This window comes from Dendropsophus ebraccatus, chromosome 5 (genome assembly GCF_027789765.1).
Source record: "Dendropsophus ebraccatus isolate aDenEbr1 chromosome 5, aDenEbr1.pat, whole genome shotgun sequence".
Classification (NCBI taxonomy): domain Eukaryota; kingdom Metazoa; phylum Chordata; class Amphibia; order Anura; family Hylidae; genus Dendropsophus; species Dendropsophus ebraccatus.
The window spans coordinates 126056401-126078980 of record NC_091458.1 but is presented as its reverse complement, the minus strand read 5'-3'; positions in this window follow the sequence as shown (position 1 = coordinate 126078980).

The following is a 22580-nucleotide window of genomic DNA, read 5'->3' as shown; positions in this document are numbered from 1 at the left end:
TAACCCCGAGTGGGAGATCGCTTTATTAGTCAGTACAAATATGCAGTTACAGCCCAATAAACCTGCAGAGTATAGTATAAAATCCAACTTCACTTATTATATATGGGAAAATCTCTATATTATAATGGCTGCTTACATAGTTGTTACTTGTTATTACTTTGCCATGTTACTAAAACATACATTTTATAAGATGCATTAGAGTCTATACTTAAAGGGGTTATCCAGCGCTACAAAAACATGGCCACTTCCCCCCCCCCCTTTCTTGTCTCCAGTTCAGGTGTGGTTTGCAATTAGCCTCCATTTACATCAATGGAACTGAGTCCCAAACCCTACCCAATCTGGAGACAAGAGAGGGGGGAAAGTGGCCATGTTTTTATTTTTTAAAAAAACTTTTAAGAATTTTTGGTGACATTATTTCAGATTTTCCATTTTTATCCCTGTTATAAAATATTCCTGAGATCTTGATGTTTTCATTCTCTCCATTGGGGTTTAAACTAAGCTGAGACTTTCTGTTGTGTCTCTAGTGATAAGAGGAGGCTGCTGTAAAGTGATCTGTACAGCATTGCAGCGTCTTGTGATACCAGTAGATAGTCTTCACAGTCTTCACAGGTCACAGAGTACGCTCAATAATGTTTCACATTCATCAGAAGGGGAAGACTCTGTTAACTGTAGTCTATGTCCATGAGTCATGCAGTAAAGCATGTCACTAAATGCTGTAAAAACCGCTCAGGCAAAATGGTAGCCCCGATAACAATATATAAAAAGTGAAAGAAAAAAAAGTTAGTCACAAAATAGAAACAGATTGGAATAAAAGAACAAGTTTTAGTACCCGACTCTTATCAGTAAAAGAAAATTTGGGTGACATGTGCCCTTTAAAGAGGAATTTTAAACTAATATACTAAACCCATTAAAGGAATAGTTCCCTTTTTTTTTTCTTTCCAAACCAACTGGTGGCAGAAAGTGCCAGAGATTTGTAATATACTTCAATTAAATAAATGCCTTCCAGTACTGATCAGCTGCTGTATGTCCTGCAGGAAGTGGTTTATTCTTTCCAGTGTGAAACTGTGCTCTCTTCTGACACCTCTGGCCATGTCAGGAACTGTCCAGAGTGGCAGCAAATCCACAAAGAAGACCTCTCCTACTCTCCAGACTGAAAAGAATACAACTTCCTGCAGGACATACAGCAGCTGAAAAGTGCTGGAAGACTTGAGCTATTTAAATAAAATACATTACAAATCTTAGGCACTTTCTAGTTGATTCGTAAGATTTCTTTTGTGAACTATCCGTTTAATAGCGCAGGGAATTTTTTTTTTTTAGCTCTAGAAAGCTTTATGAGGGCTTGCGTTTTGTATTACAACTTATACTATGTAATGATATCCTTCAGATCACCATTTATTTAGTTATTTGGTTATGGTGAAATAAAAAAATGCAATTTTGCGTATTTAGGTGGGTTAAAGGACAAAGGAGGAGAAACCTGAAATGCTTGCTGGTCTTACTCACCAAGTCCCCCTGAGTGTTTTGAGCCATTTTCTGTCTTTCTAGCTGCTACCATTCCTAAGTTACAAGTTTTCCTAACAACCGTTCTATAACCAAGATAGAAAAATAAATTCCCCATCATGCATTTCCCTGATTGGTCCATTTGTGGACCCGCCCCCTTAGCTTTCTTCCCTGCCCACTGCTGTCATTACTATTGCACTGTTTTTTCACTGATTTTGCATCACATCACCCCAGTATATATTCCATACTAGCTGATGTAGCAGAGCTGACGCGTGCATGGTGTAGCTGTGTGCTGCATAAAGGGCATCTGTTTACCGGGGGTAGTTTTAGATCTCTGCTTGCTGACTGTCAATGAAAACATTCTATTTTTATACAGACTCTAAGAACATCCATAATACTTACAATTAACAGAGCTGAGACACAAAGAGAGGTACATATGCCTGCATTCAATGACTGCAAGCAGAGATAGAACTATAACTTCCCATATAACAGAAACCTAGGCTCAGGGACACATGTAAGTCCATGGAAGCAGCACAGGTGCATGGAGATGATACAGATGATGTCTCCTGGGGATTGGATTACCAAGTCAATAGGCAGATAACCTGGCCCCAGATAACCTGTGCGCTTGCTGTATGCAAATGACCTGAGATGAGGCCCATAGAGAATAAATTAATCCGTCATTCTCTATGGGCATCGGACTCATCTCAGGTCATTTGCATACAGCGCACGCACGGCTTTGGGCGCTGATATCTTCGTCCCGGGACCGGCTCCAGGAGCGGGACTCGCTGGAAAGGGTAAGTATCTGGGGCTGCACCGGGGGGTCGGGCGGGCACTGTGCCCGCGTCTGCGGTGACAGGTTCCCTTTCACATACATATATATGTTCAATTTAAGTTGTGAAGTTAAATATTTTTGCAATAAAGAATAACAAATGGGAATAGCCCTTTAACTCTGCCTTTCCCCCCCCCCGCTATTTACAGTACTGTATGTATAGTTGTGGTTCAAAAGTACTGATCAGGTCATTTGTCACTGGAGTAGATTCTACGCATTACGACCGTTGCCTTAAGCATTTGCCAACTAAGCCTAACTAATGACAAAGGACAGTGCATTTCATTAGTGTATATTACTGAATTATATACACAGACATGTCTGGCTATATCCAGCTATAAATGTGCATGACGACTCATATAGTCACAATAATACAGCCGCATGCATACTCTTACAAGTGAGATTCAGTAATATTTTAGGGCAATGCTTTTTCTTTTTAAAGGGATACTCCGGCAAAAGTTATTTTTCTTTCAAATCAACTGGTTTTATAAAATTCTATAGGTTTGTAATTTACTTCTATTTAAAAATCTCCAGTCATCCATTACTGCTGTAGGTCCTGCATGAAGTGGTGTAGTGCTCTCTGCTGCCACCTCTGTCCATGTCAAGAACTCTCCAGAGCAGGAGAGATTTTCTATGGTTATTTGCTACTTCTCTGGACAGAGAAGTAGCAACTGGTTTCATACAAATCTATAGAATTGTATGGAACCAGTTGATTTGAGAGATAATTTTTGTTGGAGTACCCCTTTAAAAAGAAAAACCATTGCCCTAAAATATTACTGAATTTCACTACAACACTGATAAGTACTGGAAGACTGAAGATTTTTAAATAGAAGTAAATTACAAATCTGTATAATTTTTTTGACACCACTGGCCGGAGTACACCTTTAAAGTGATCAGTTACTTGCTTTCATATTGAGAAAATAATGAGCCGTACTTAATGATTAAATGTTGCCGAGATGAAACATTTCTTGTGTATCTCAGCATAATACAGAGACATTGTTTTCACAAGTAGTGTACATAATATATATTTAGTGGACATGAGGGATAGGGCCTGCCATGATCAGCACCTCATTAAATCAGTATTAAAGTATGAGTGCTCCGCCTGTTAGAACAGACCCCTTGGCCCTGCAGAGTCTATTAGACAACCATACATTAGTAGTAATATACGGATTGCTGTTTTCTGGGGTGTATTCAACCTCATTTAAATGAGTCCTGGGCGTTGCTAAGAGCAACTATCACCATTTATTTTATATTGAAACGTAAGGAAAATGTTTCTCCTGTGGTGCGTTTTGCATTTTTTGCATCTTTAGCGTAAACTAATATTTACAGCTAATGAAAACCGAATAATAAGCAAATTCTGGAACGTGAACAGGAGCAAAATGTTCATTCGAAAACTGAGGAAATGGTTGATGTTGCTTCGCTTATATTTGCATCCATTTCATTTAATGAATACAGCGTTTGTCTATATAAAAAGTGCTGTAGCATTTAACTAGGTTGCCTGCATATTTATTAATATGAATGCAAAGTATCGTTTTCTGGAGAACATTAGACGATCAACAATCCAGTCCTGACGTAAAAACCACCTTCCTAAAGGTATGTTCACATAACGTTTTTTTCTCTCAGTTTAAAAGTTGGTCCGTTATTTTTAAATCTAAAATGACGTCCGTCATTTCGCTGTTTGGCCACCTGTTGCAATAACAGCTGCTGGCACATTATTCTAGTTTGAGGTGGACTGATTGTCAATTAAAGTGACTCTGTACCCCCAATCTTCGGATAGCTGCTTTTAATCCAAGATCTGTCCTGGGATCCGTTTGGCAGGTGATGCTGTTATTGTCCTGAAAAATAACTTTTAAACTTTCAGCCCTGTATCAAGCTGGCGTGGCCTAGAGTCTCTGTGCATTAGGCTGGCACAACCTCTCCGTCCCCCCTCCCCGCCCTCTTCATCATTAGGAATGCTCCAGGCAGATTTTCTACTATTCATCACCTGTGTGAGCACGGCACTTGTGCAGTGTTCAGACAAGTGAGGAATAGGAGAATAGGAATAGAGATGAGATGCTTGCTCATTTCTACTGGCCATACATATTAGATATTGTCAGCCAAACCTTTCTATTTTAACCTAACTACATTACCATCCAATGTGTATAGGGCCCCCAGACTCTCCTCCTCCCCCAGTCACTACAAGAGTGTGTATGTGCATGGAGCTGGGCACATCCTATTACCATCTGCCCCTGCAACTTCCTGTTCATGTATAAAAGCTCAAATAGCTCAATTACTGTAGATATAGGCTTCTAAACGTGCAAAATATACACATATACTGCATGATCAAACACTGCTCAAGGACTGTATACATTTTTAGTAATAAGTATAACATGGAGGACATAAAACAGTCATTTATCTATAACAACTGAACGCAGGCAAACAAACAGACAGTGAATAATACGAGTGAGACTGTTTTTCCTTGAATGTAAAGCCATTTATCTCATGCTCATTCTCTATCTCTCAGCTTTCATTCCCAGTTGGCTGTAGTGACTGGTTTCTCTGGTTGCAGAGAAGCTGCATATTGTCTAACTTAAGGCTAGGTTCACACTACATTTTTCTTCCCATTTAATGTATTCATTAAAATGGAAACAACAGATGCAAAAACACATGGTGGTAATGCATGTTGCTGTGTGCTGTACGGAAGAATTCATATCCTATTGAGAAAAAAATTTAGAAAAAAAAGGATTAAAATGGATCTTTTTTTTTTTTTTAAAAGGGGTTATCCAGCAAAAAAAAATTTCTTTCAAATTAACTGCTTTAAGAAAGTTTTATAGATTTGTAATTTACGTCAACTCATAAATCTCCAGTCTTCCCATACGTATCAGCTTCTGTATGTCCTGACGGAAATGTTGTTTTCTTCTAAATCTGATATAGTGCTCTCTGCTGCCACCCCTGTCCGAGACAGGAACTGTCTGGAGCTGCAGCAAATCCACATAGAAAACCTCTCCTTCTTCGGACAGTTCCTGTCTCGGACAGAGGTGGCAGCAGAGAGCACTGTGTCAGACTTAAGAAAACATTCCCTGCAGGACATACAGCAGTTGATGAAGACTTAAGATTTTTAAGTAGATATAAATTACAAATCTATATAACTTTCTGAAACCAGTGGATTTGAAAGATAAAGATTTTTGCTGGATAACCCCTTTAGTTAAAAAAAAAAGGGGGGGGGGGGGGCGGCCATCTAAAATTAATTAAATGCACTGAAATAGAAACAGTGCAATACATCCTAAAATAAGAATAAAAACACAATGCTTGTCTTATTGCTTTGTTCACATTATACTGTTTTACTAGCTACTAGACTGGTTATAACTGGGGTAGAAAGTTTTTATAATCTTTTTATTCCGCAGCTTAAAAAGGAGATCTGCCCAGCTAACAATATTACTTACATGGGATTATATTGCAATGTGGCTATAATGCGGTATCTGGCTTCACAAGAAAAGTTTGTCTCTACAGGTAAAACCATCAAGCGGAAGTGAAAGCCTAATAAGCAATCGGCTAATTTCAATGTCCATGCTTCATTTCTCTCCCCTACAGCAGATGACAATGGAAGGATACAGCAAAACAAAGCATGGAATATTTACAGAATCCAAAGCTGGGCAATATTGTATCGTTCACAAGAACCCAACAGCGAGCTGGTATTGTGCTCAGGAATGTATATCGCTCTGACAAACAAATGTTGGGAGCTGAATGACATTTCCGAATTAGCCATCTGACCCAATTATACACTTTGGCAGACAAAGATATGCAATCGCTGTCGCCAATTTCTCAAACTATACTAGTGCTTCATATTTCATTTACAGGGCTGAATGTAAAGTTGGCTGCGGCCTAGGCAGTACATCTTTATATGTATCAGTCTGTATCCAACAATTTAGGGAATGAATAGGTGAATAAAATATGTTGAAAAATTATATAACATTTGGGGCTGAATATGATAAAAAGACATGTTAAAACCATAGCACCATTTAGAGGAACAATAAAAGTACAGGTATTAGGTTCACAATGCACATAATAACAGTTCTGCCTGAAAGGGCAATAGGGGAAAATAGACGTGACAATGGATCACAAACAATAAAATTGGTTCAGATTCAAGATGAAATAAAAGCAAGAATATGGGATATACTGCCTCCCCCTTTAGGCAGAGTGCACTGAGGGCATAGATAGAAAGAGAAACAATCCTCTGTGTGGAATGGAGTGCCAAGATGAAGAAGGTCTCTTAGTGGTAGAAATGTTGACAAGACATGTGATTAATCTATCAAGTGTAACTCTATCTGAAGAAAGTCTTTCTCGGTTCTCCAAAGGGTTATTCTTTTTCTTTTGTTTTATGAATCCCAATTTGAGGATTTGAGCAGGGCCGGCATCAGGAAAAGGCTTACCCGGGCTAGTGTCGGGGGGCCCAGAGAAGGAGAGGGGCCTGGTGTTCTAATGTTCAGCCTGCTCACTGTAGTGCAGGGTGAGTGGCCTGAATGTCAGAAGACACAGGAGATGGAGCAGGACCTGCACAGAGAGAGAACAGAGTGAAGGACCTGATCACATGACCTAAAGGTGCTTAACCTTATAGTGTAAAGAGTAGCCAGACAGAGGAAAAAGACTGAGCTATAAGTGATGTGTCAGTGTCAATCAGTAGTGTCTGTGTCAGTAATGTGTGTTTGTTAGTAGTGTCTGGACTATGGGTGCATGGTGGATGGATGGATGAGGGGGCCACTGATGCTATGTTGCCCAAGGGGCCTCAAAAGCCTGACGGCCGCCCTAGATTTCAGCAAGTCATTATGCATTCTGAATATGCATAACATTTCTAAGCATAAAACTGTTGAGACTTCAGAGGCAACACTGACACTCAATCATACTCTGGTGATAACATAGTAGAAAGTGATTGACAAACAGCCTTGATTTTTACCAATTGGTTAACAAAGAAGAACATAATACTATATATATATATATATATATATATATATATATATATAACAGCATTAAAGGGGTAGTCCACCCAAAAAATTTTTATTTCAAATCAACTGTTGCCATAAAGTGCCAGAGATTTGTAATTCACTTCTATTAAAAAATCTTAAGTCTTCCAGTACTTATCAGCTGCTGTGTGTCCAGCAGGAAGTGGTGTTTTCTTTCCTGTCTGACCCAGTGCTCTCTGTTGCCTCCTCTGTCCATGTCAGGAACTGTCCAAAGCAGGAGCAAATCCCCATAGAAAACCTCTCCTGCTCTCCAGACTGGAAATAATACAACTTCCTGTTGGGCATACAGCAGCTGATAAGTACTGGAAGGCTTGAGATTTTTTAATAGAAGTAAATTACAAATCTCTGGCACTTCATGGTAGCAGTTGATTTGAAAGAAAAAAAATTTTGGTGGACTACCCCTTTAACTACAAAAATACAATATTACATTTTTAAAATGTAGGTAAAGGAGGCAAAAAGAGAGTTTGCCAGACTTCAATTAACACTTCCATCCATCAAGCATTCATGTTAAATTTCCAGCTCCTGGGAAATGTCCAGCACTAAATATCTTATTATACTTGGGACAAAGTCAATTTACCTAAGTAACTCTGATTTATTGACTGTAATGTAATTGTAGCGGGTTATTTTATCTGGTAAGTTACTGCACTACTTTACTGTACTTCTGTCCTATAAACATTGATATTAGGAAAGCTAATATGGAGTAAAACAGTACACAACTTAACAGCTTATTTAGGTAGAATCGTATAAACATACAATTAAATACTAGCAAGGCACTGAAATGTTAAAGGGGTAAAAAAAAAAAATCAAATCAACTGGTGCCAGAAAGTTATACAGATTTGTAAATTACTTCTATTAAAAAATCTCAAGGAACTGTCCAAAGCAGAAGAGGCTTTCTATTGGGATTTGCTGCTGTTCTGGACACAGCTCCAGTGGTGGAAAAAGTTGGTAGCAGAGCTAACCATGGCACACTAGAAAGAATAAAGAATACACCTGCAGGACATACAGCAGTTGATAAGTACTGGAAGACTTTGGATTAATTGAAGTAATTGTGTGTCTCATGTAAACACATGTAATTAACATCCTTGGCCGGCTGTTTCTCCTTTCTCTGTAATGGGAGGATTAAAGGGGAACTATCACCAGGTTTGACAAATCTTACCTGATAGCCCCCTCCAGAACTGGGGACGCTGAGGAGTAAAGAATGTGTCTTACCTTCATTCTCGGTGCTAGTACTGCACTGTTAGTCGGGGTAAACTCTGCTCTGTAGTAACGTTAGGAACACTGCCGCGTCATCCAGTGCATCCCTTCCATTGATTATCATTAGAAGAGGTGGGTCAGATGATGTGACAGTGGTCCAATGCTGATTTTACCCCGACTAACAGTGCAGGACCTGCACAGAGGAGGAAGATAAGACACATACCTTCCTCCTCAGCATCCCCGGCGCTATAGGTGGCTTTCTGCAGGTTATATCTGTCTAAATTGCTGATAGTTCCCTTTTAATCACAGTGACGTCATCAGCAAGTTGATAATAGATTAACCCTGCATTGGAGAGTGCAGAGTCTGCCGGCCAGGGAGCTGTTAAACTAGGCCGCCTTGGAAGTGAGAAGGGAGGAGGGGGACATGGAGAGAACAGCTCACACATAGTTTTCTGATAACCAGCACTTTTTTAATATAATGCTGGCTCTATATACAACATAATAAACATCATATTCTTTCCTGACCATGCTTCCCTGGTGTCCTCCTATGGTGTCTCTGGGTCCCCCACTGCACGCAGCCACCACCAGTGATTGGCCGAGCAGACTGTCACATGCCAAGACGAGTCACGGTGGCAGTGGCAACAAATAGAAGACAATCTTTAAAAAAAAAAAATTGTCTTAATTTTTTTTTTTTTTTTTTAAGTTTTTGTTTTGCTTTTTTGGGGATATAAATATATATATATTTTTTTTTTTTCAAAGGCAGATTAACAAAATACAACAATGCTGCGCTGCTGAAATGACTGAGTACTCAGATGCCAATGGCAAAGCTGGGGGCCACCGGCTGTCATGGAAAACTCATCAGCAACTGAGATCAGGTTGCTGGAAATCATAAGGGCATTACAAAGTTGCAGATAGGGACTTGTTTACATCATCTGTCTTAGAAGGGAGGGGGGAAGGGAGACAGAAAAGCTCACACACACAGTTTTCTATGTCTTTAACAGAAAGCAGCAGGCTCAAAACAGAGGGAAGGTGATGGAAAAGGTAACGACAGGTAAAAATAGTTTAGTTAGTCTCCAGGAAGGGGGGGGTGGTTCAACATGTATTTTACCTAACGGGATAACAACTTTTATTAGACTTAGAGGCTTCTAACTGTTCTGTGTTTTGTTTAAAAAGAAAAGACAGGTAGAGATTATATATAAAAACACAGCAAAAAGATAAAATAATTCAGGATGTTGTAAAGTTAGACAAAAGAGAATGAGTGTGATGGACTTTACCCGGGCTTTCTCCTCCAAAAGGTTGATGAAACTGTCAAAGATTCTGCCAAGTTGGAAGCTAAACTTGACAAAGCGTCTGATTTCAGCAGCACCTTCATATCACAGTCCATCTGAGTAATCTGCTAACCGCTGGGACACAGTGTCTCGGAGGACATTGTGACAACATGCATTGCAGGTGCTCTGAAAATATAAAAGGGGATGCATAATCAATCCTAATCCATACATACATAGATTACTTCTGGTATATCTATACCATATGCTGTAAATGTGCCAGAATTTGTTGTATAGATTAAGTCTCTCATTTAAAAAGTTAAAAGAAATAACAGTAAAGTAGTTAAAGGGGGTCTTTAAAATGTCTCTTGACAAGTTGCTCTTGTTTACAATAGTTTTAGAAGTGTTTTTCACCATTTGTGGATCCCTGTACTCTTATACCCCCAGGACTTACATACAGTAGAGTGGTGAATTGTATGACAAACTAACAGTCACAAAAAAAACACTTATTGATGCTTGCAAATAACATAAAAATAATAAGAATTTATCCATTGGTGAGAGAGAGATTGGATTGAAATGGAATAAATAATGATATCAGAGAATTATGATGATGACAATCTGGAATGATGCAAAAGGTGATGATCAGAACACTTACAAAACTGACCCCAGCTAGTTTAATATATTTTAAAGTTGTTGGTGTAAAACTCAGTTTACCTTAGTTCAGCCCCACCCGTCTTGCTTGTTGTGCCTTGGCATCTTGAGGGTTAACCTGCTGCTGTGCAGGTGAGCTGTGTGGAGGATCAGTGGCTGGTTCAATCAGCTGCTGGACTGAGTTCCTGATCCTGTATAAATAGTAGATAAGCCCAGCATTCTGAGCTGGCTATTAGTTGTTACTAGTCCCAGCTCCCCTGCTCCTTTTCCAGCGTTCCCCTGTCCTAATACCCTTGCTATTGTTCTGCCAGTTTTCTGACCTTTTGCCTGACCTCCAACTATCTGCTCTCTTTCTGATTTTGTAATGCATCCAATTGGTTTTGACTTGGCTAGCTGACTCTCCTCCATTTTGTTGTTTGTCTGTCTACGCTCTGTGTGTTCACCTGCAGGGATGGTCCGAACCTGGTTCGTACGGAGTTCGTACGAACCCGAACCCTCTGCAATGATTACCGCTGTCTGCCCGCTCCGTGCAGCGGGCGGATCCAGCAGGAGGAACGCCTGGAAGACTGGGATGCAGCCATAGCCATAGGCTGTATCCTAGTTTTCCAGGCATTCCTCCCGCTGTATCCGCCCGCTGCACGGAGCGGGCAGACAGCTGGAATCCGATGCCGAGCATTCGGGTTCAGCCGAACCCGGACCTCCGGCGGGTTCGGACCATCCCTAGTCCCCAGCCATTTAGGGCCATGCGTGGCAAGTAGGCAGGGACATTGGTTGGGGCAAGTTCAGGGCTCACTGTCTTGTCCGTGTCTCCCCAGCCTGACATTCATTTAATCCAAGATCTTTCCTGGGGTCCGTTCAGCAGGTGATGCAGTTATTGTCCTACAAAACAACTTTTAAACTTTCAACCCTGTGTCAAATTGGCGTGGCCTAGAGTGTCTGTGCCTAAGGCTTGCACCACCCCCTCCGCCCTTCCTCCCCACCCTCCACACTATTAGGAGTGCTCCCAGGCAAGAGTTTTTTTCTATTCATTACCTGTCTGAACACTGCAAAGGTGCCTTAACGATCCATCTCATGTACTGTGTTCAGACAGATGATGTATTGGCAAAATTGTTCAAGGGGCATTCCTAATGATGAAGAGGGAGGGTAGGAGGGACAATCCTGTCACAATCCTAGGGCATGAGTACTCTAGGCCACACTAATTTGACACAAGCTGCAAGTTTAAAAGTTGTTTTTTTAGGACAATAACTGCATCACCTGCCGAATGGACCCCAGTACAGATTATAAGCAGCTATCCGACAGTACAAACGTTTTTTTTTTTGTTTTTTTTTTGGGGGGGGGGGGGGGTGTCCGTCGGATTGTAGGTACAGAGTCGCTTTAACAAGTGGAAATTTGGTGTCTCATTGTCACCATCTGCCAGCCACCATCACTTTTGTTGGTGAAGATTGAGGAACATGGATGGCTATTGACTGGAATCATATAATCTTTACATATAAATCAAGGTATTGTTTGGGATCCGACGGCAACAGTCCTGCCTTTTCTGTGGTATGACACACTGCCACCAATTGCTGGTGTTATGATCTGGGGAGCCATTGATGGTCACCCTTAATAGTGATGCAAGGGACACTAACAGCTCAGTGATATGTGCAGGACATTCACCCACTTCTGTTGCCTCTTGTGGTAAGGCTTCCAACTAAGGTTTCTCAACAGGGTAAAGCTCATCCAGACACAGCTGCCGGCCCAGTCACCAGATATATCACCAATGGACATTTATGGGGCAAACTGGGGGGGGGGGGGGGGGGGTAGCTTCAGTAGGGTGTACATGAGTGTGAAATATCTACAGGCCCACTTACAACTTCTGTCAGCAAATGTTTTACATGATGCCCTAGGCAACCTATATGCCTCCATGCATAATCGCATCTCATCTCATCATCCAGATTAGAGGTCACCAAACAGGGTAGTAGAGCCTCCTTTCAGTCACATAGTTTTCCCCAATATATGCTCTAATATTGTCATCACTTACATACAGGGCCACATTAAGGTTGGTGGAGGCCCCCCCTTTGACTTTTTTGTTCTTTCCCCTATTAGTGATGTTCTGGGGTCACTTCCCTACACTGAGCCTCCACAGATCTATGTATTCTGATCTCCCACAAAGCACCCAGTGTATAATGCACCTAGGACCCAACTACAACAGCTGCAGGCACTACAACTCCCAGCAGTTACTGACAGTCTGCAGCCCTCAGGATATGCTGGGAGTTGTAGTAATTGGATTCTAGTTTAAAAGTTTGTGCTAGTGTATTGTAATGACCGCAAGGCTGTGTCAGTACACTACCACAAACAATACACTGACCTATTTAGACCCCAATAGTACCCAGGCTCTGCACACTATAGAAGTGATTACAGTGCAGTTACTAATGACTCACAGGTGACGTCTTCTCCAATTGCTGTTGCTCACCCTTTGCTATCCTCTCCATCTGGCGCAGCCATCATGAAGACTTCTCCGACCAAAACTCATCTGCAGAGAGGCAGCTGGGGTTGACTGTGGAAGGGAGGCAGCTGGGGGTGGCAGGGTCAGAGGGAGCAGCTGGGTGTGACAGGGACAGGGGGAGTAGCTGGGGTGGCTGGGGGAGGGGGAGCCGCTGAGGTGACATAGGGAGGGGGAGCAGCTGTGGTGACAGGGGAGAACCTGGGGGGCAGGGGGAGAAGATAGGCAGCTGGGGTGATAGGGGAGGGGGAGCAGCTGGGGTGACAGGGGAGAAGATGGGGCATCTGGGGTGATGGGGCAGGGGGAGAAGCTGGGGGGGCAGGGAAAGAAGCTGGGAGGCATAGACAGAGGCTGGGGGGCAGGGAGATAAGCTGGGGGGCAGGGATTGAAGGTGGTGGGCAGGGGGATCGGCCGAGGTGCTGGAGGTACAGGGAGAGAACCTGGGGGGCAGGGGGATTGGCCGAGGGGCTGGAGGGTCAGGGAGAGAAGCTGGGGGGGGAGAGAGAAGTTGGGAGTAGGGGGATCGTCCGAGGGGCTGGAGGTACATGGAGAGAAGCTGGGGGGCAGGGGGATTAGCCAAGGGGCTGGAATGGAAGGGAGAGAAGCTGGGGGGCAGGGGATTGGCCGAGATACTGGAGGGGCAGGTTAGCCAGGCTGGCCAGGTGAGCTTCCGGCAGACAGCCTGTTACACACAGGCACGGAAGCTCACAGCAGCAGCACTCGGTCCCCAGACTTCCTGCTCGGCGCGATAACGTCACTGACGTCACTGTGCACTGCTGCCAGGAAGTCGAGGCACCGCGGGCTGCTGCTGTGAGCTTCCGTGCCTGTGTGTAACAGGCTGTCTTCCGGAAGCTCACCCGGCTGACAACGCGCAACCCTTCCCCCCCCCCCCCCCCCGGGGGACGGAAAACAAAATTATATAAATGCACCAGCCAGAACCGGGTTCGGGTTGGTGGGGACCCCTTTGTGGTTGGGGCCCCGGGGCACGTGCCATTGGTGCCCATTCCTTAATCCGGCCCTGCTTACATATATGGACATATATTGGTAACAAAAAAATTGTTTACCTACAATCTGCAAAATTAAAGGGGAACTATCAGCAGGTTAGTACTAGAGATGAGCGAACCTGCCGAGTTTCGGGTTCGTATGAACCTGAACTCTCGGCTTCTGATTCCCGCTGTCTGCAGCCTCTGTGAACAGGGTGGATACAGCCGGAGGACTGCCTGAAAAACTGGGATACAGCCTATGGCTATATCCCGGTTTTCCAGGCGGTCCTCCGGCTTTATCCACCCTCTTTACGGAGGCTGCAGACAGCGGGAAACAGACGCCGAGAGTTCAGTTTCATACGAAGCCGAAACTCGGCAGGTTCGCTCATCTCTAGTTAGTACATGTAATTACAGGTTACTACTTCCTAATACATGTTATTACAGGATACTACTTCCTAATACATGATACCTTCATAGATACTGTGAAAACGGTGACAGTGGTACCCAAAGATGCTGAATTTTATTAAGTCAAACAGAGCACTAACCTAGTTTATGGAGTTTTATGGAGTAAAGATTATTTTTTCTTCCTGGAAGGATTAGAGTCTGCTTCATAAGAATCCTATACATGTACTGAGCACCTATATGCAGCTTTTGCCCTAAAGTGGTTCTTTGGTTTTAACATTTAATATTCATCATACTGAACACTATAAAGGTTATGTAACTTTTTAATGTACAGTATTTATTATTTAGTTCCCAGGACTATTTTCTTGGAGAATGAGTCTGTAGTAGCAGCATGGGTTTTTCTTATACATGCTCACTAACACATGCCTCAGTGAATGGGCCCCATGCTGTACATGGTAGATGCCTCAGTGGATGGTCCCCATGCTGTACATGGTAGATGCCTCAGTGGATAGGCCCCATGCTGCAAGAGTTGCTAGCTTGCAGCTGTGTAACTATCAGTTATAATACACAATGTATAGACCGTCGTCACTACAGTGTCTCGTATCAATGGTAGTACAATCTGGAGGTCCAGGCTTTCAAAATAGCCCTAAGTAAACCAAAATATATGAATTAGAGAGAGAACAAAACACACTCACTATCTAACGTTTTCCAGCTCTTTATTCCAATCTTAAAAAGGCAACAGACACAGTGAGGGCATAAAGCGGGCAGACGACAAGCAGGTAATGGTAACAGCCTGTTTCACGCTCTTGTGCTCCGTAGAAGCGTAAGAGCGTGAAACAGGCTGTTACCATTGTGGAGTAAATTATCCACTGCCAGTCCTAGTGGGAATCTAAATTATTAGTAGAGTATTTTACAAGCTTGGGAGACATGACACAGACACAAGGTTTATACATACAGGAAAAGGCCGGCATCCAACCAAGAAAGGACATGGCTGGTATCCAAGCTCCTATTGGTTGATGTTACATACATATTAATTCTTCTAATTCTGATTAGAGTAAGTATCAATTACGTATTCTGTTACCCACCACCTGAGTGGCTAAGATTAATTGAACAACTTGATATTTAGACTTGTAACTTATTAAGTAATCAATCAATCAATTATAAACATAGTTTTTACACTTACCATCCCTCCTGAGTGTGTCTCCGTTTGAATTTCCCGCTGTTTGCAGGTCTCTAAACCTCCAGTTTATGTCTTCATTTATTTCTTCATTTCCTGGTTTGGGCTTTCTCATGATGCACTTTGTCTCCTGTGATGTCTGTCTAACTCTGTAAAACTGTCAATCAAAGCTGAGCAACCTGAGTCATCTGACAAAGGGAGGCTGGCCTAATAGGGCTTAGACCCACCTTACTCTTGATGATGTCATTGTCACAAAATGGCTGCCACAGAAAAGCTTCGGGTCAACAGCCATTAGGTAAGAATAAGTTTACTTCACTTCCTGGTGGCGGATTGAGGGGCAAAAGATAGGGAAGGGGGGCAGATAGGTGACTGAAGCATATTAGGGTCCATTTACACAGAAAGATTATCTGCCAAAGATTAGAGATGAGCGAACTTTTCAAAAGTTCGTTCCGACAGGACTTCCGGATTTTTTTGAAAAGTTCGGTTCAACTGAATTTTGGATTTTTTGGGGATTTCATAGTTTAAAGCATCTATATGATACGGGGGTAGTGTATTTAGTTGAATTTAGGGCTCCACATGGCAGTAACATCATTATCTTTTCAACATCTCAATTTTTTCTTTATTAGACTTCAATATTCACCATTACTGGGTCTATGCAGGAAATTCACCATTACAGGGTCTATGCAGGAAAAAGGTCACAAATGCAGTGAAGGAGCAGTCTCCCAACTACACTCTTGCAAGGGTCCAACTATAGTATATCTGTATAGTCCTTTTTTTTTTATTCTACACAAATGCACGAGGTATATTTGTGTCTTAGGATAACACGTATGTCATATACATGCACACAAGGATCCAACTATTGTACTTGGAATATCTGTAGAGCACTTTTTTTTAGAGTTTTATCCTACACAAATGCACAAGGTGTATTTGTGCCTCAGGATAACACCTATGTCATATACACTCTCGCAAGGGTATAGTACTTATATATCTGTATAGCACATTTTTGTTCTGTGCACCTGTCTATATAGCGCTTACTACAGCATTTACTTAGCTTTTCTATGACAGATCTCTTCCCTGGGTACATTTTTAGCCTTTGCAGACCCTGTAAGGATGCGGACAACCTCAAGAAAAGCAGCGGCGGCCGCTCGGAGACGGGCTCAGGCCTTTGTCCCGTCGGACGTGGCTATCCAACATGGTACCGACTCTCTCCCGGATTACGTTGTGAGAGCTCTCACCGCGGACACTGGAGTGGCGTGGGAGGCCCCTCTGGTGTCAAAGTCACCGGCTCAGCATCGGGAGAAATTCTCTGATGACAAGAAATCATCCAAAGCAGCTAAACCACGGAGAAGGCGGCTCAGGGTGGCAGAGGCATTCGCTCACAAACTGCACTCGGTGGATGATGATCTGCAGACTCCTGCTCGCTCCCTCTCTAATCTATGTCTCCCTGCATTGTTTATGAATGAACAGTTTCCTATCCCGGACCCGCGCTGTGGCGCGGACATAGACGCAGCTTTTTTGGATTCCCCTCATAGTCAGACATGACAGACTGTCGGAGACCTCTCTCCTAACGCTCTGGTTTTTACCTGCCGTTGTATGTCCAGCAGCTGTTACATACTGCCTTGCTGGAGTGTCCTCTGCATGAACTGAGCATTGACTGGGTGAAGCGGGTTTCCCTGTCCTTCTCATCTTCCCTCCTCTACACCACGGGATTTTGTCGTTCAAGTTCAATCTTTGCATACAAAGACCACGTTTATGACTGCGACTAGAAGCAGGAGACATCTTTCAGGCGCTTACCGAAATATTGAGGTCTACTCCGATATATCACCAGAGACTTTGCAGCGTCGCCGATCCTTCTCATCTGTTACCAGAATCCTCAGGGAAAAGAACATTCCATACAAATGGATCAATTCCGCTCATTTTCTGGTCCCCGATAACAACATCAACCATCTTATTACCAACCCAACGGAGGGCCAACAGATGCTATGCTCCTGGTGGTCGCCTTAAGAACTTTGGTCTCCAGTAATATTACCTTGGTCTCTGGATAGGCCGGACGGTGCCCTTACCACTTCTTTCCTCCCTTTGGTGTGTTTGCCTCTATGGCTATGTGGCACATCATTGTTTAGCCTTTAGTTGCTACTTATAATGGCGTAACCTTATGTGTGTGTTTGATAGCATTTACCAGAGTTTTAATGCCCTTGTTATAGCTCTTATCCTGCCTTGTGTGCCTCGTTTTCTTTCTGCATGTTTATTACTCCTGCTTTATCCTATATTGTTAAAAACCTCTCAGAAAATCTCTCAATAAAAATATTGAAACGTTAAAGCAATACCGACGTCACACAGGGGGTGGGCTAATGCAAGATCCCTGCTGATTGGATGTGTTCCGGGCATCATGGGAAAGCGCTTTTCTTACCCGGCTGCCATTTTAGAAAGCAAGAAAAAAAAATGGAGTGGACTTCCAAAAATCCAAATCCGACCGGACTCTGACTTTTGGAAAAATCAGAACCGGATCCCATACCGGCCACACCGGTTCGCTCATCTCTACCAAAGATTTGAAGTCAAACCCAAGAATGAATTTAAAAGAGGATAAATCTCAGGCTTTCCTTTAAGACCTGATGCCTGTTTATAGTCCGTTTCTATCTTTGGCTTCAAATCTTTGGCAGATAATTTGTCAGATAATCTTTCTGTGTAAATGGACCCTAATAAAGTTATATTACTGCAGCGAAAAAGCTTTTCGCTGCAGTACCCCTTTAAGTAAGAATAGAAAATGTTCATGAAACCTAGGCAATATATTTTAGTATCATGCCAATGTTTTAAAGAACCGAAAGGGGGTGGGGTGATAGGTTCTATACATATGTTCACCCACTGTAACACAATGGCCGTTGTATACAGCACAGCACCGGCCACATTTTTACATGTTTCTGCAGCCAATACTTTCATATCGTCCGCAGGAACATTACTGAATGGCTATTTGAATTTTGGCCACCTTTGGGTGTTCCTGCAACTCTATTAACCATTGACCTCCAAACAATGTATTGCCATGAGAACGGACATACATTGTGTGAACAGACTGTTAACAACGGCCGTTCAGTCTGTCGGTCAGAAATAATTGACAAGTCAATTGTTTCAACAGCCGTAGGAGAACAGCGGCCATAGTGCAATACATTTTGTGCACAGCAGCTGCTGTTCCCCATAGGATTTAAAACAGTGTATTGTTTTTTTTTTGTTTTGTTTTGTTTAGTTTTTTTTACAAGAATGACGTTGTTATAGTCGACAACAATGGACTTTCTTTAAAAAAAAAAAAAAAAAAAGAAAACACTGTGTTATAACCTAAAATGGTTACAGTATGCTCTGGCCATGTACCCCTTATCCTTTGATATTGAATATGTAGGAATAATTATGAGATTGAAGTGGTACAATGAATAAGTGAATTTTTTCAATGTATATCAACATATATTAAAGCAAAATAACAATATGTTATCATCATCCACCTACATATGACAGACCTATGCCACTGACTAAATGCTTGAAGCGACTGTAATCCAAAGTGACATCAGTGGCAAAGGACACAAACCGATATTCATAATACTATGTAACATTTTCATTATGGATGGGAAGGCTATGGTGTTGGACTGGATGTTTACAGTTTTTGTTTACATGTTAACAGTATATGTCGCGTACCATGGAGCCACAAATTGTGTGATATTAACGCTATGTTTACACACAGTAAAATAAAAGCAAAATACAGTATCGATGAACATCTCTTTATGCTTATTATTTACAGCTGGTTTCACCTGTTCACACATTGTTTTATTATCACTCAAAATGATGCCTATATTTTGCATTTATTTTCCTGTGTGCAAACATAGCCTAAGACTAAGGCGAATATGGTGAATAAGGCTAATGGTAATCTTGGAGAGTTTTCCTACATCAGATACAACACTGGAGGTCTGCAGTTTAGAGAACCTGTATGTAGCTATTCCTTTATCTTAACAGGGAAACCTCTGCAGTTGCATAGATAGGCTATCTTCACGTTTACGTTTTTCAGCTCCGTTTAAAATGATGTCCGTCACTTTGAGTCTAAAATAACGGACGTCATTTAGCAGCCTGGCCTCCGCCCTTTAGTGCAATGACTGGTGTTTGGATATTATTTCAGTTTGGGGTTACTGATTGGCCTTTGAGTGTGGTTTAATTGAAAGTCCATTAAATTTAATTGTAAAAAAGGAGAAAGAACGGTGACAAAAGAAAAAATGTCCGCTGTTTGCAAATGACGTCTGAAAATGATCATGTTCATTATTTTGACGTCCGTGGTAAAAACGTCCGTTATTCAATACATTGTGTGCATTGGACGTCCGTCTTCTCATTGACTTCAATTCATTGCCATTGCAGCCAGTTAAATCGCAGCAAAAACAGACTTTTCTTTTATATCAGAATCGGCCACCTTTTCTTCATTTTTTGACATTGTGTGAACATGCATAAAACATTACGCATTACACATTGTGTAAACTGCATATAAACAGCAGGAACAAAGATGTCAGATGTAGATGTCAGAAAACAGTTCTAGAGCTTGCATAGTATATAACTAATCATTAATGAAAGCTACATGTGTCAACATACAATCAGTGTCTTTTTCAGGCCACACAAGAGAATACAAAGGTACAATTATACTGCAACATGTAAGCAGAGTTCAATAAAAATTTCTTCAGAGATGGGTATATTAGTCCACAAACACTGGGTGTAACTGGCTATTAATGTAAATAATAATAGTATGGAAAATAAAATGACAGTTCAGGAATAGTATAAGTGTGGGGGAGATAATAGCAGTTATAATGATATATTAATGGGCAGAAGCACAAATAGTTGTGATAATGATATAAGATAAAAGAGGTCAAAGTAAATAGACATACTGAGGGTGAAATGGGAATAAAGCGTCTACAGTTATTTATGACTATCATTAGAGATGAGCGAACTTTTCAAAAGTTCTTCCGGATTTTTTTGAAAAGTTCGGTTAGACCAAATTTTGGATTTCTTCGGATTTCATAGTTTAAAGCATCTATATGATACAGGGATAGTGTATTTGGTTGAATTTAGGGCTCTACATGTCAGTAACATTATCTTTTCAACGTCTCAAAGTCAATTTTTTTTTTTAGACTTCAATATTTACCATTACAGGGTCTATGCAGGAAATTCACCATTACAGGGTCTATGCAGGATAAAGATCACAAATGCAGTGAAGGAGCAGTCTCTCCACTACACTCTCGCAAGGGTCCAACTATAGTACTTGTATATCTGTATAGCACTTTTTTGTTCTGTGCACCCTTTGCTCTCCTATGCCTCATCTATCTATCTTTCGTCCCTCTGTATTTTTCTCTCTCAATCACTATATGTTTCTCCTCTCCGCTTTCCTGATAATCTTTTTGTCTTTGCTTTTGTACAATATCTTCTCAGTACAGCAGTGTGCAGCAGCAGCGTTTTGTCACTGACGAGCTCTGTGCACTGCTAACAGTCTTCTTCCTCTTTCTGTGCAGACTGCCTCATGTGGTCATGTGACCGCTCCTCTTAAAGCAATACTGACATCACACAGGGGGTGGGCTAGTGCAACATCCCTGCTGATTGGATGTGTTACGGGCATCATGGGAAAGCACTTTTCCCAGCGGCTGCCATTTTAGAAAGCAAGAAAAAGAAAAAAATCGGAGCAGATTTCCAAAAATCCGAATCCGACCGGACTTAGACTTTTGGAAAAATCCGAACCGGATCCCATACCGGCCGAACCGGTTCGCTCATCTCTAACTATGATGGTAACTTGACACTAACTGCTAAGTGAATTTTCAGGATAAGGATGCTCTGGTTTGAGATATAGAACTAACAAGGAAAATGGTGATAGTGTAGTGAAGAGGGTGCCTTAAAATTAGCGTGAATATGGAGCAGTAAGGGATCTGTAATTTGTTACCTTAAAGGCCATGTTTACACAGTCTTTTTAGCAAAATTAATATCTGTTATTTGATACTCAAAATAAGGGTCATTATTTTAAGTCTTCAATGCTTTCCGTTGAAGTCTATGAAAACAACAGACGTTAGATAACACAATGCTTAGAATAACGTCTGTTGTCCGCATCGGCCTTCAAATTAATGTTCAGGACATTTATTGTCAGGCGTTATTTAAAGAACAACATCTGTTATTTTTAAGTTGTTAACACAGATTTTTTTTATATTCTTTGGTCGTCCTTTCACTACTGTTTCAACAAAATTTAATGGACTTTTAAAAATAGCTACACCCAAAAGGGTGTTGAAGGCTACCATCATTTAACCTAAACTTAAATAATGTACTGACTGGCACCAAAGAATGTTAAATAACAGTCGTTATTTGGCACTCAAAATAGCGTCCGTTATTTTGAGTATGAAATACCAACCATTGAAAATCGTTCTGTGAACATAGCCCTAGTAGGATAACCTAAATTTCTCATTGAAACCATCTATATATCCAAATATCCAAAAAGTTTTCCTCAGGTTTGGTGTAGACTTTTTGGGTTCATGGATCAATTATACCATGTTTTGATGGTTCACACTGCAAAGGTTGGCAAAATATTATTTATTCATGGTGTAGGAAATGACAATACATCTCTAGCATATGCTACTTTTTACTGATCTAAGGGGATTCAACCGCAAAAGAATTCTGGAATGAAGGAACCATAAAGCCATGTGAAATTATATAATTTCATGATTCTTTTCTGAGATAATTATGACCTTTCACCAAAATCCTCCTTTAAATGTCTGATGCCCCGTTCTTCCCAGATTTTAAGGACTTCTTTCAGCGGTGACCATCATGTCTATAATAGATGCAACTGCTCTGGTCACTGGTAGTCATTTTGGATAGCACAGATGAATGTCTCCCTAGGATACTCATAACACATACGGTAACAAGATTGGACTATATTACTGGAATATGTCAGAAGTAAATATTAAAGGAAGATATTCAGTAATGACAGAAAGAAAGGTCAGATAAAAATGTGTGACATTGGGCTGGGCATGCAAAATTTTTGGAAAGGACCCTAAATGTGTTAAACACACAAGCAAAAAAAAAAGGGCACAAAAAATCCTTAATAACTTATTC